The sequence below is a fragment of the Dunckerocampus dactyliophorus genome, chromosome 15, assembly GCF_027744805.1.
Source record: "Dunckerocampus dactyliophorus isolate RoL2022-P2 chromosome 15, RoL_Ddac_1.1, whole genome shotgun sequence".
In the NCBI taxonomy this organism is placed as follows: Eukaryota; Metazoa; Chordata; class Actinopteri; order Syngnathiformes; family Syngnathidae; genus Dunckerocampus; species Dunckerocampus dactyliophorus.
The window spans coordinates 11,869,012-11,884,326 of record NC_072833.1 but is presented as its reverse complement, the minus strand read 5'-3'; the positions used below and the strand labels follow the sequence as shown (position 1 = coordinate 11,884,326).

The 15,315-nt window shown below is 41.6% G+C and overlaps 1 protein-coding gene across 8 annotated transcripts in view; it reads right to left on the bottom strand.

Moving 5' to 3' along the window:
* The window catches only part of LOC129194678 (neurexin-2-like), a 543,165-nt gene that overhangs the window by 448,798 nt on the left and 79,052 nt on the right, over positions 1 to 15,315 (bottom strand). For all 8 annotated transcript variants that reach the window (XM_054799950.1, XM_054799957.1, XM_054799956.1 and 5 more), the window contains one exon: positions 10,343 to 10,572. The gene's annotated coding sequence lies outside the window, so the exon portion shown is untranslated. Of the gene's footprint in view, positions 1 to 10,342; positions 10,573 to 15,315 lie in introns of those variants that run through there.

Sequence of the window (15,315 nt, the reverse complement as noted above, 5' to 3'; positions counted from 1 at the left end):
TATTTTTGCAATGCAGTGCAAAAGCACCAATTTAGCAACAACGTGAGGGCGATGAATGTGTGAATTCAGGGGAAAAAAAGCATGAGAGGAATTGTGCAGCTCTGTTATATTGTCATGCAACCTGCGGCCATGTTGTCAGGTTCCATCACATCACGTCCATAACAGCTCAAGCATATTTTAAATACCACAGAAATGTTCGCACTTGGCGCAGCTATGCTAACCAGGAAAAGTTGAGCAGGCTAGATAGCGGGCCAGCATGCAGATGACATAGTTGTCTGGCTCCGCCTACCTCTGGAGACTCAGCTGCAAAAGGAAACAGCCTGGAGGCTCTGGGAAACCTCCGCAGTGAAAAGTAGCATGTTGAGCATTTAACACGACACTGCAGCTCCGGTCCCTCGTTCTCTTCTCGCCTCTCTCATCCTTTTAACGCGACGCTGAGCTGTGTCCTGTTCCCTCCCGCAGCTTTTGGTACCTCTTACTGTCCCTGTTCCCTCACCTCTCTGTCTCTAATGGGAATGGATGATAACTGCAGTGGCCTCATGCTTCCATATTTCACATCCCCTGAATTCACGTGAGACCACAATTTCTGCTAAGGTGAAGCAGTAAGAGTTAAGGGTTTGTTTTTTTTTTCTCGACCCACGATTGACTGATTATTTAATCAAGAGGTAAAGCAATACAATGTAATGTGCCCCCAAAATACATTAGTGACAAGCCACGTGAGCTGCGCCATGAAATAACACCTAGAGATGAATATTATGAGCTAGCAGTGCATGCATAAATATCAACAATAGCATTAGGCCTGCCCTGGAGGCCAGTACAGTTATTAAGCAGCAGGGAGGCAAAAAAAAACAAAAAAAACAAGCACCCAAGGTGAGTCAATGTTGAAGCACCATTTGCAAAACTTTCTCTCTCTGCCGACATTCAGCTCTCGGTCTTCTCCTATAACATTCACTCTTTTGGACTAACTGAGCGGAAGTAATATGTGCAGTTGACTCCACTTTACCCTGCTGAACATTGGAGGCGTAAGTAAGTGCTGCACCATAATAAACCGCTCAGACGTAAAACACATGCATTCTAGCAGACTTGCCGACTTTGTGAAAACATGTACTTATCAGGAGTGTGTACATGTTTTTGTAATCACATTTTTTCCTCGCACAGCACTTTTAGTGAGGGACAGGAAGTATGGTTGCCCAAAGTCACGCCTACTTTGTCAACAAATACAGTGCAGCCTAGCCATTGGCAAGCAGGAGTCAGGGCTAGCGATGGGGAAGTCAAGGGGAAGCCAGACCTTGAATAGCGTCTTTGTTAAAAACAAAAAAAAATCTCCTGTTTGCCAACAGTTGGCCTCCCTGGTGAAGTACAGTCATGGAAAAAATGATTAGATCACCCTTGTTTCTTCAGTTTCTTCTTCATTTTAATGCCTGATACAACTAAAGGTGCCTTTGTTTGGACAAATATAACAAAGAAAACAAAAATAGCTCATAAGAGTTACATTTTTGGCAGTACAATGCTATAGCTATTCATAGAAGAACTTCAGTGATTTTGGTTATCATCAAGAAAACCATGGAAGTTTCTAGATATCAGCTCTTAAATTAAACCCTTATGAGCTATATTTGTTATCATCATCATATTTGTCCAAACAAATGTACTCTTAGTTGTACCAGGCATTAAAAAGGATCTTCGACAAGGTCATGGGGGAGTGGGGGACTGAACCCCCAACCTTCAGGTTGGAGACAACCTTCCTATCGTGTGAGCCGTACCGCATACTTAGGCACCTCTGCACATTCTAGAACTATTAATGCTGTACTCCAGGCAACAAGGAGCTTTAATTTATGTAAAATAATAATGATCATTTATATAAAATAATAATTCACGCTGATCAAACTGTTGCTGCTGCACTGGTCTGCATTGTTGTCCTTTCATCAAAAGATTGGTAAACTATTAAATATTATTTCTTTTTATTATTATTATTTCATTTAATTTGTTATTTCATTGACCACCAATAAGTTATTGCTTAATCCCAACCAATCAATGTAACACTGTGATGTTCCTCAATGTATCTTGTTAAACACGTCTGAAACATCATATAAATAAACCAAACCATTTTTTTTAGAATTGGCTTAAGTGGAAAATGACCTAACAGCAGCTTTTTGCTTAATGTAAAAAATAATTAAAACTCTTTACACAAAACCATTTTTTGCATTTTGCTCTCTTACGGTACCCAAAATGACCTAAAAACCGAGGTGCATCCCGAACTGAGATTCTGGAGTACTGCTACACCCCTAGCACTTATTTGGTGACTCTGTGAGCACAAAGTAGAATACACGGGCCACAAAGTGAAGAGCACACATAAGCCCTGCAAACACCACCACATGTTTACCATCTAAAGCCTTCTTCCCTTCCTGTCACCTCTCTTTCTTTGTGTGTGCAGCAGCTGTCTCTGCACTGTGCCATGGCCTATCAGGACCATCTGCACGGCAAAGGTGACGCCTCAGTTGCTGCATCAGCAAAGAGACTTTACCCTTCTTTGGGTGACAGGTGAGGCCCGGGGACATGAGACGGGGCACGGAACGCTTGCATATGCATGACGCTCGGTCTCTGCACAGTGCATTACATACATTTCTGCATTATGAAAGCGCTACAAGCAACAATAAGTCTCTGCTGCCATTTCACATTGAGCACGGTAGCCATTGTGCAGTTGTTTTGATGCAATTCAAAGCATCTTGGTGTATTTATTGGAGCCCACACACACTCACACCGTGATCAGGCTCAAACAGCAGCAACCCAAACATCAAACAGTTCCAGTCAGCATCTTTTATGCCTTAAGCCCAAATAATTCCACTCTCAAGTATACTGTTTAATTCCACAAGAATACGGCGGGAAAGTGATGCGTGACGAGGGAAAGGTAGCTGTGTGTGTGAAGCGGAGGAAAGTGTGTGTGCTCGTCACTAGGAGGGCCGTGGGCTGTAAATCAGATATAATCATCGTAGTCTTGTCCCACATGGGCTGTAAGACCTTCCCACTGGCTTCACAAGAGTCAATAATAAAATAGGGAGAGAAAAAACAGCAGCCTCAGCTTGCCCAAGACACACACGACCTTTGTTTGGCTCCTACAGATGGGCTTGACTGTGTCTTTTCATTGGCTGGCATTAATTTGTGGTTGAATTAGAAATGTAACGGTTAAAGAGCAACTCAGGGTGCTGGTGAAAGAAGGTGGTGCTGATAGAACAGCTCCTATGGGAGCTATCCATGGTGGTGAAACTCAGGCGACAACATGGCTCTTCTCAGAGCTTCTTTTAACGTGTTTGCATGCAGGAGCAACAGTTGCACACATTCTCGTGTGGAATATCGTGCAACCAAATGCTGCTCAGGCTCAACTGTCAAACATTAATTTGGGTGACGGGCCAATCTCTTACGCTGGCAATGCCTGATGCATTACCATTCTGTTAGAATGGTGAGCATATCTGCTGCTAACACCATCTGTGTCACACACACTCCACAGCTTGCCGTACACCAGGAGCCATGTCAAATCAAATCGCTAAATTATTACAGGAGCTCACCGGGAGAATGGTAGGTGCATGTCACCCATAGTTGCCAATCGCAAATCTCTCAGGCCAAACGGTGCGTCACAGCAGCTTGGAAGAGGCGTCAAACACTGAATAGAATCTTGGACTGCTCCATTTTGGAATGTGGGGGAGTAAAAAGGGAGGAGGCTGTGCTTGGAAACCTGCTAAACCCGTACAATTAGCACCACTGATTAGGAGTGGCTGTGAGCCTGAAACAGTTTGGGCTCATTTAATTTTGAAGTCATGAACAGAAAAGCATGATCTTGTAAAATCATCACTCCGTTGATTTTAGAACCACGGCGACCTTGGACATTGATTAACAACAAATTGGCTCTGTGTTTGCTGTTATTTTCCTACCTCATTACAAAATAATGTAAGCAGCTGAGATGCTTCTGACGCTATCAGCCTTCACATTTTCTCCGCCAGGGGCTTAAGTGAAGTGGTGACTCAGCAAACGTTTGTCGTTTGCTCGCTACAAACAAGCAGCGCATCAAAAGGAGACGTCGCCGACACTTAAGGTCATTGTAGGACACGGCGTAAAACAAAGCGAGCTTTTACTATTGAAGAAGAAATGATAAAGCTGTCACGATTAAATAAGACAGGCAGAAAAGGATGACATTTACATTGCTAGTTGTCTGCAGCAGCGTTTCTGCATTTCTTTTCCAGATGAGAGAATGGCCCTCTGTAGTCGCTTGACCTTGCCTTCTCAACCTGCTGAGAGCCCTCTGCCGCAGAATGAATGGCCGCTATTCCTGCACTTTGGCCCTGCACACAGGATATGTGACAAGCCACGGACACCATCTCATCCCTTTTTACACCACAGTACAAGCCAGATTCAGCTCAAGCACAAGATTTTTTAGGCTAAACTCTCAACATCATTTAGGTTTGACAGGCTGAAGTAGCTGTGGGTAAAGTTATGTCCTTCAACAACAGCAAAGACAAATGCCTTATTGCTGTCAGTGGAGGTGCACCACATGTCTCTTAAGAGTGCTTGGCTGAGAGATATTCCTACAGTTTTTGTAACAAATTCGTAATGGGATTTTTTGCCACGGAACATTCGGTGCGGTACTGAGGCATACAAAGTTCCCACATTGTACAGAGTAAGTGATGGACAGGAATTTTAACTGCTCATAGTCACGTGCCTGCTCAAAAAAATGATTAGACCACCCTTGTTTCTTCAGTTTCTTGTTCATTTTAATGCCTGGTACAACTAAAGGTAGCTTTGTTTGGACAAATATAACAATGACAACAAAAATAGCTCATGAGAGTTTTTTGGCAGTACAATGCTATAACTATTCATGTAAGAACTTAAATTATTTTGGTTATTATCAAGAAAACCATGGAAGTTGCTAGATATCAGCTCTTAAATGAAACTCTTATGAGCTATATTTGTTATCATCATCATATTTGTCCAAACAAATGTACCTTTAGTTGTACCAGGCATTAAAAAGGATCAACAAACTGAAGAAACAAGGGTGGTCTAATCATTTTTTCCATGACTGTACAGTGCTGACCAGTCTTTGCCTAGTGATAGTGCCACGGAGAAGCCAGACCTTGGAAAACCTCTTCCGTCGTCAAAGTCTCCTGTTTGGGAACACTTGGCTTTCCCAGTGAAACACCAGACACTGAATAAGACAAAAGCAGCTTTACACCATTACAGTCGAGATGGGGAGTGGAGCTACAAACTGAAACTATTAATGCTGCACTTCAGCTAATCAGGAAGTTTCATTTAGTAAAAATATAATGATAATAATACATTAAATATAATAAAATAAAATAATCATTCACATTGTTAGTGTTACACTGTTGCACGTCCTAAAAAGAAACCTTTATTTTATGTATTGTTTCATTTTATTTTATTTTTTTTTATCACCCATCCATTGGAGATGTGCAATGCTGGTCCTAAGCCCAGATAAATGGGAGCCAAAAGACAACAAAAAAAATTGATTTTTTTTTTTTTTTTTATGGAGAACCAACTGCTAGAAGTTTGCAGTTTTTTGATGTTTCATTAAAAAATAATACAAGCTGTTTACACAAAAGCGAAGCAGTTTTATGTTTTGTATTTTGTTTCCTTAATGTACCCAAAGTGAACCGAAACGTGACCTTAAAACAGAGGTATGTACCGAACCGTGATTATGGCGTACCGTTACACCCCTCGTTTTTTTTTTTGCTCCCTCCAGGGTAAGCTGACAATTTGGGAAGCAACGTAAACTGGACACAAAATAGCAGTACAGTCCTAATCCTTGTGCTCCCAAAACAACTTTTCTTTGTCCTAAAGTGACCACGGTACTATAGGTTCGTAAATTGTAAAGATGAAACGGAAAAGCCCTAAAATACTGAAATTGCACATTTGGATAATACAATAGATTCGATAGGCGCTTCATTTTGTCTTTTGTGCCACACTGCAGCCAATAGTTCGTTGTGCTACTGTCATGCAAACAAACTGTATGATTATGCAAAACTGGAAATTGTGTGGATGAGTGATATCCCACAGCACACGGATTAGTTACTAACACCCACTCCTCAATTATGAGCGTAAAACTCTTATGTGTGTCCCATATAGCCGTTACACAACGTGCTCCACTTTGCACCGAAAGGAGCCAATCACCGCTTTCTCTCGCCTGGGAAATGACTCGCGTCAAGATTTTGGAGTGTGACTGTGGGAATTTACTTGTCCCATTCATCCAGAAGAGCATGCGTGATGTCAGAGGTCACTGATGTTTGTGCACAGAAAAGGGCCTTCTGAAAACATGGAATAGTCCAAATTGTTGTGGTAAGATTAAGAGGTGAATGCCTGCACTTGCTCATACAGTGTTCCAAGGGCGAATGCCGTTCACTGAAAGAAAGCCGAGTATCCAAATATACTTCCAAGAATCCGACTTGCACCTCCTAAAAGCTGAGCGATGTGGTACAGCAAATATTCCAAATCAGGCTGGAGGCTACAAAGCACATCTTCATTAATTCATTGGCAGTGCCTGCTTTTTGCGAGGTTACTCAGATATGAAGAAGGGTTCCGGGATTACATATTTGAGGGAGGAATAAAAATATATTAAAAAAAACTCATCAAAGATTAAAATGAATTCGCTGAATGAATTCATGACCCAATCTTTGTGGAATACACTGGGATGCAGATCCAGGATTCCCGCGGCGAGTCCCTCAACGGTTCCCCAATTAGGAAGACCAAAGGCACATTATTAAAAGCGGCGCGGCGCTTTGAACTCAACTGGCGCCATCATACGACAATTTTGCAAGAGTTCCTCTGCGGCCGACACCAGCAAGTAAACGTTGAAAACTAAAGACTCAAAGCGCATTTGCTGGCTGTCAAGTGCATGCCACAGCAGCAGGTGCCACTATAAGCCTCAACTGTTTGGCCCTTTTAGCTAATCAGAAAGCTAGAATAATAAGAAGAAGCAATAAAAAAAAAAAGGCGAAAATACAAAAACAAAAACTGCAGCAGTCGGGTGATAAAATGACGACACCCCTGTAATTCTTTTGCTTCTGAACCGCTGCACACAAAAGGGTGAAGATTTGTCAAAAACTTTCACCCACCCCAACTGTGTTGCTGGTGCTATTATCTGTCTGATAACTACATCACATGATGCACTGCTATTACGATTCAGAACTTTAAAATATGATTTGAAATTTCTTCCAATGCGCCCTACAAAACACCAGCTGTAACTTTATGGTGTTTAGCCGAAACACCACGGACTTTGGTGCACACCTTTAGAGCAGTAACAGGTACGTGTCTGCAGGATTGGTTGAAAAAGATGGGTGTCATCAAACAAAACGTCTTTAAAAAGGGGCACGGGTGGGACTTAGCAGCCTAATGGCCCATAAGTAATTGACCAATTGTCTAATGATTGTAAAACTATATTACATGTCTATATCTACATTACATCTATGCTAGCTTCCACAGAATTTTGAACACAACCCGTAGGGGGCACCGTAAATGTGATTTCAAAGTAGAACAAGGGATGCTGTAATCATTTCAAGCCTGTCTGTCGCCAAACTCCATATTGCATTGGAAAAATACATGCTTTTAAAAAAAAAAAAGTGATGGTCACAGCCTAAGTCCCAGGCTGGATGCAGATATCATGCCACCATGGCAACCCGGAGGAAGGGTAACCTGATCAGATCAATAAGCCACCAGTGAATCTCGCCATCTTTCCCTCCCCCTCCTCGGTCCATCGTCCTCCGTTACAAATTTATGCATGCAATCATTCAGAAACAATGAGAGGTCCTTCAGTGTGCATGATGGGCCTCCCTCACCACTTAATCAAAAGCGAAAAGTGATAGAAGTGCGGCAGGAAGAGCCGGGCGGGCACGTCTTCCATCATCAGGCTCTGTAATGCTGAAACGGAGAGCGAGTAGAAGTAGGAGGGGAGAATCTTTCATTTCCCTATTGTGTATATCCTCCCCTTTTTATGCAAGTGTCTGCTTTTATGGCTCCCCTAAGCTCCTTTAACCTCTCTGCTTGCTGGCATGGCGGACGGATGAGAGGCAAAGATGGATGAGGGCCAGGCTGGGAGCGGCGAAGGAGGGAGTTAATGAGGCAGACTGCACGTCTTCTGGGCTGCCATGCCAGGGATTACAGCAAGATTACCCAATTCCGACTCCCGCTTTCCTCCAATTTTCAGCCTTGCCGTCAACATAGATGATGAAAAGATGGGAGACAATGCCTCCATCACGGCCAGGCTGCAACATCTACCAAACACTCAAAGTTTACTGTTTTGTGGGGGTCAAACGGTGTTGACCCCTGCTGCCCTGCTTGATGACATTCGGGAAAAGGAAAAGCCCCTGCAGAAAGTTGCCTGATGAAAGGAAACTGCAAAGTTTGCAACCTTAGATCCACTTAAAGAAGACAAAGAGTGTAAAGGTTTCCAAAGTGTGTATTTTAACGAGGTACATCTGCACCAGCCAATGCAGAAGGTGTGTCAAAATGCTTCAGATGTCAAACTAGATTTGCAAAGTTGCTGTAGACAACTACAACACATCCCATCAGGCATTCTCTGCATTTGTTCCATGCATTCGAATGCACAAAAGGATGTAATGCAGTGCAGTAACAGCTTTGAGTATATATACATAGTATATATACATACCCAGTATATATACATACAGTATATATATTACATAGCTATGTGAGTCAAAATACCGTATTAGGAACAATGTTCCCTCTAAACCGCGTACACTCGCAATCGCGCACTGTTCCCGCATTCTCAGCGCACATCAAATCCATGCAGCACACAAATCCGAACTGAACTGTCAATGAAATAGATACATAATTTATTCTTACCATTTTGCAATGTAACTCACTGAATGAGAGGGGACAACAAATGGTAACAACATATAACGCAATGACGAACACTGTTCAGCCGCGTATTTACCATACGCAGCCAATCAATTCATTAACAGCGCATTATGTAGTACATGTTGCTTTTTTGCAGGTTGGCTAATACAGCAGTAGAGTTTAAGTGAGCCAAATCAATTTCAAGTATGAATGAAATAGTGCCAGAACAGATTGCTGCAAAAAAAAAAGAAAGTAAAAGCCAAATAAGGAAATTAAAGTATGCATAATTAACAAGATAAATGGTAAACGGGAAAAGTATAAACTAGGGGTTTTCCACACAAGATTCACATCATGAATTGTCTGAGACAGTTCCACGGCTTGTTTCGTCTGAGGTTGGGAATAAAGACAGCTACATTGTGAAATACACCTTGCAGTCTGTTTGAACCCACAAACAAACAAAATCTGACAGAATGGAAGTTTTGGACAGGTGTGATACTACAAGTGTGCACGTCTGATGGCGCTCACAGAGGTCCAAGGAATGCTCATTACGTTTGTGTGCATGCTCAGACACTTGACAAAGTAGTGGGAACGTTGATTAGGAACAGACCTCATCAGTGCAGCAGTTCTAAACTTTCTACACTGCTGTAAACTACCACGTCTATCAAAACCGAGCACTTTGTGAATGCATACAAGTGCATAAGATCAGTTATACTGCATTACTGCAAGTGTGCAAATAATAACATCACCAATTCCACCAATAACGCATTTCAATGCACTCTATCACCGACTTTAAGACGGGTTGCGTGTGTGTGCATGTGCGTGTGCGTGTGTCGCAACGCATGCACCTACAGCAGCACCCCTCACGAACAAACCGTGTTGATCACATTTATTTGGGGAGGGGTTATCTGCTATCCTAAAACAGGATTGGGTCCAATCACGAAAGCCCACTGTCACGGTTCTCCCCATGCAGTAAAGAGTAGCCTAATTATATTATGCATGCTCATGACTAAAAATGAGTATAAAACGCTCGTTTTCTAGGCTAAGTTTAATGGAAGGCAATAGAAGTGAAAAATGTCCACAAGACGTGTGCGTAACAGCAAGTGAAATTCTCCATGAAGTCCTCAATATGAATGCACATTCCAGTCCAAATTGGCCAAATCAGTGTTGAAAGCGGTTAGAATATTCGTGCGGCGACAATGCGTAAAACACACCCTTTGCCTTCATTGTGCACATGTTTTGCCCATGAATTAGCACACACAAACACACACACACGTGGCTTTTTACCATATATGATCGCGATATCTTCCACGCTGCCTCCAAAGTGCTAAAGAGTGCAGACAGTATCACGTTACCTGAAAATGAATCAGCCACTATCGACTCTTTACGCATCGTTCGCGTAAAGGCGACGAACCCAAATAACGTATATTTTTTTGTGCCTCAGCATCACCCGTCATCACAGCAAAAACAGACTAGAAAAGTCTTCACTTACTGTTCTGCTGCAGTCCTCCCGTTGTTATTCTCCTGATTTTTGAGGAGGAGTAAGGGAAAAAAATCTTAATTCTCGGTCAGGATGTGTGTCACTGGCGTCTCTTTCCTGCCTTTATCCACAAGGTTGGGAAGACCGAAAGGCAGCCTTCCATTGCCTCTACCAACATCAGTCAGCAGCACCGTGTCTCTCCTCCAGGACAGATGTGGACGCTCGTGGACGAGGCGCTCCACCTGCATTGACAACCGGATGTAGAGGAAAACACATCACCACAGTGCTTACTTCAAAATAAAAGCACCCCAGCTGTTTGGGTTACTGCATGCTTTTACTGCGAGAGTGCAATCGTGCTGTTTCTCTGTTGTTCATGGACGTCGACTGTACGTCCACCTGCAGCCGTGAGGCGGTGCACAGGCATGCCCCTCGCAGGCTGGACGGGGTTACTACAACGGGATGTACCCAAAATCTGCACAAAATGACTTGTAATGAAGTCACCTTCATGTTATCTCTCCTGCTCATTACTTTCCCTATAAACGTATTTCACTTATTAGAAGCAACAAACTAGAAATGCATTGTGGGAGACAACCATAACGTGTCCGAACAGATTGGGGCGTAGCACCAAATTCTCAGCCCCCATACATAAGCTTCCTGAAGGGCCCCCCACCCCACCTTAAACCCACCCCTGCTACCCACCCATACACTCACACTGTAGTATATCCTTAAGTCAAGTCTGAAACCATTTTATCAATCAAAATGTGCTTTAACGTTTGAGCTGAACGAACCTTTCCTTGAAAAAAAAACTTAGTTAGCATTCAAGCTGCCTGCTTTTAGCTTTCTTTTCCTCTCCTGTCTCTCCTTTCTCTTCTGGCAGCCTGATTTTCTCTTTCAGGGGAACATGATCCTGCCACTGTTTCACGAACGATCCGGCTCTTAGAGTCAACTCTTTGGATTGTACGAGAGAGTCTTTCTTTTTTTTTCCTAGTCTGTTTTTCTCCAAACCCGCACGTGTGGTGCCTACCAGTATGTGTCAACAGTGAGCAGAAGGAAGACAGAAAAGTTTCACTCACAGCACAGTCCTGAGCACACAAACAGGAGGGAGGAAGACAGAAGAAAGAATGAGAGAACGTAGCTACTACATATTTAGAGACTGCACTCTGGAAAGGTTAAGAAAATGAGCAGAGGGAAACAATAGCTGAGGGATTTTGTGCTTCTGAATGCCAATCTTCACTCGACTAGCAAAAACTGTTCCCTGGATGCTGCTCTGATTTTTACATTTTCACGTTATAACTTGCATTTTGTTGTGTAGTGTTTTGTTGATGGGTTTTTCACTGTAAATAGTTGGACATTTACAAATAATACACACACTCAGATTGGACCTTTTTTTGTCTAAATGAGTGGTTCCCAAACTTTTCAGAGTCGCGTACCCCTTCAGACATTTGACTTGAAGCCATGTACCCCCTACTCATGCAAACTTCAAAAACATAAACCTCTTTTAATCTTCGTTACCTTGAACAATTCAACATGATTACTAGGTTCATTAATTGTATAGTAAGTAAGTCATTCTGGTTCAAAAATGTGTATTTTGCTTGGTGAAATTTCGACAAAAGTTTTACATGAGCACTGATAAATAGTTCAAGTATTCGTCATATATATTTTATTTCAGTCGGATGTTGTCCACTTGCAATCGCTATGATTTAAGTCTACATATGAATTTGATAGCAAATGGAAAGGGAAAGTTGAACAAACATGATAAAGCAGTATCCAAAGTCGTACAACCAGCGATAAAGCCTCATTTTCAGGGCAATCCACACTTTGTCATCCTGACACGCACGGTGCGGGGATTGGAACACTAATATAAATAAAATCTTCAAGATTAAACACTCTTAATGCACAACATAATCATCAAACTCATTAAACTTATTCATATAACTCACAAAGAGGAATGAAAAACTTCATGCTGTGTCTCTTTCCTTCTTTCTGCTCTGGGGCATTCAGGTGCACTTGTAATTGGGAGTGTTATTGTTTTTATGTAATTGTTTTTCATTTTCATTCATGTAACCCCTATGACAATTGGCGTACCCCACTTTGGGAACCTAGGGTCTAAATTAAATGAGTCTTTGTTTTGTTTTGGGGTTTTTCTGGTAGCAATCTGTTCCAAAATACACATTTGATATAATAACATTTTTATATTACAAATTTATTTTACACATGATTTTGGTAATAAATCAATATAAACAACAAAAAAATCTGAGGAACCATTTGGAAGTCGAAAGAGCTGGCTCTTTTTAGGGAGCCAAGACAAAAAAAGAAGCATCCACTGTCTGGAACTGATGTCCATTTTTGTAAACCTCCTTGCCATCCATCCCCAAATGTTCTCATTTGGATTTAGATCAGGGGAACGCATAGGATGGTCCAAAAGTGTGAGGCTATTCCTCTGGAAGAAGTCCTTTGTCAGGCGGCCATGAACTGCAGCATTGTCCTGTTGAAAAACCCTCATTACCACACAGACAAGGGCCCTCAGTCATGAGGGATACCCCCTGCAACATCTTCACATAGCCAGCCGCCGTTTGACCCCCCTGCACAACCTGCAGCTCCATTGTTCCACTGAAGGAAAAACACCCCAGATCATGATGGCGCCCCCTCCACTGTGCCGTGTGGAAAACAACTCAAGTAGAAGATCCTTGTCATGCCAGTAATGTGGGAGCCATCTGGACTGTTAAGGTTACATTTTTCCTCATCAGAAAATAAAACTTTGCTCTTGTGCAAATTTCAAATTGGCATTTTTGTGGCATTGAAGGTGACGAGCCATTTCAAGATGTTTTTTCTTCTTAAAACCCTTCCCTTGCAGATGTCGTCTGGTGCTTATAGGACTGCGCTCGGCACCAGTAACAATCTTCATTTGGGCTGAGGATCGTCCCGTGTCTTGACGGACAACCAACTGAATACTCCGGGTAGGGGCCGGTGACAATTTTGGGGGCAACCACTTGACTTTTTTAACAGCCCTCATACCATAACCCTCAGGATCTTTTAAGTTTCCATTGACTGTCTCACTACGTCCGACCGTAGCAGCAATGGCATGCTGCGAGAAGCTCTGCTTATGCAGCTCACCAATCCGACCACTTTCAAAGAGAGAAGGTTTTTTGCCTTTGAATAAAGACATGATGAACAGCCTAGGTATTTGATGAACTGATGAACAGCCTAGGTATTTCAGTTTCATGATTGTTGCAATAAAATACTTACTCAAAAATGTTTTTGTCTCACTCCCATTTCTTCTTTTTGCATTTTGAAGCTCTACTTAGAAACTCCTTAAGATCCAAAAGTAAATTCTGACAATTTTTCAACTGGTCTTAAAATTTGGATCATTAGTGTATAAGGTGCATTTTCTTCCACCTATTTGAGCAATCATGTCTCAATGGGGCAATTTGTGCTGTAATATGTAGATTTTAATATGCTGTATGTGTTCATCTCAACAAGAATCCAAACTATAATATTTCTTACATTTTAATATTTTTGTTACATCTTTTTATCACACGGAAAAAAGGTAGATTCATAGCTCTCAAGATGAACAGGTGCAACAAATTCTGCAAAATAGCATGGCCCTTTTACGGCGCCACGCAAGGCATTGTTAAGCTTTTCAAAATCAAGTAAATAAAAGGCCGCCTTCCTCTTGAGTGGAAGATCAATCAGAAGTCATTGGGAACCATTGAACACACTCCCCCCATTGACACATCAGTCGATAGTCAGTCTTTGGAGAGCCTTTACGTTGTGTAGCGTCCATGCAGGTGTCAGTGAACATATGGTGGATGGGGGCCTTCATCAATCACAGCATGGTGTCAGAAAAGCATTCATATATTTTTTTGTACAACTAACATCAATTATATTCAGGATGAGGAGGTATGTAGGTTGGTTATTGATACTGTGTATTGATGTTTAATGCTGCATTGCCTTTAAATGGTGTTGAATAATGAATTCATCATGTCAACACCTATTATGTCAATATTAGTACACAAATTAATAATATCATGAATACAAATGAATGAATACAAAAGAAAACACGCCACAGTCATGTTAAGAAACCAAAGGAGTTAAAGGGTGTGTCGTCGTGTGCTGTTCTGGACTTGGGTGCGATTCCCCCTCGCTCTATTGGTCCCCTACAAAAGGGGACTAATCCATACATTTCAATACAGACTGATTTCCGTTCCGTCTATATTGCTGTTATTCTTATATTTGATCTCAAAATGCTATAATTCAAACACATTTTGGATACCGGTTTCAGTGCATATTATTTCCATCACTAAAAAAATCTAACTAGAAATACACTATTAAAGGCGATGACCATTTAGATTCTCCTTTGCATTTTAATACTGACTATTTTCCAGCATGATTCCTATATTTTGGCACAAAATTCTGCATAATTTCGAAGTCGATTGGATCAGGGGTTCAGGGCATATATATGTGCCATTATCTCCATTTCTAAACCATCAAAAATGTATCTTTTCTCTATTCACGACAGTGTTTTTTGTGAAAGTCCTAATATAAATGAGCAAAAACACTTCCACTCTCAACAAAGTGCATACACATTCTGTGAGATATTGTTGTTTAAGCTTAGACTATGTTTGAAGGACTTATACTGTGTTGTGTAATGTATAGCCACTAAATTACATGAAAGTGTAGGTTATCTAATAATCTATGATGGCAGCAGTAATGCGTATAATGTGGACAAGTGTCAAATGTCAATCTTTTACCAAAGGATACAAGGTGTATTAAAAAATAGACTCTCCAAACAGTAGCCACTAAAGTTCCAATTGAATATTTTCATGATATTTCTTTACTTGCATATGTTGGTATGGACATCATCCTTGGGTCAATACCTAAATTTATTGCATAATTGCATGCATGACTGAACACAGCCCCGTTTTCCAGTGGGCAAAAAAAAAATAATCCTCCAACTGTGATGCGAAATGAGAATTTTTGTTCCT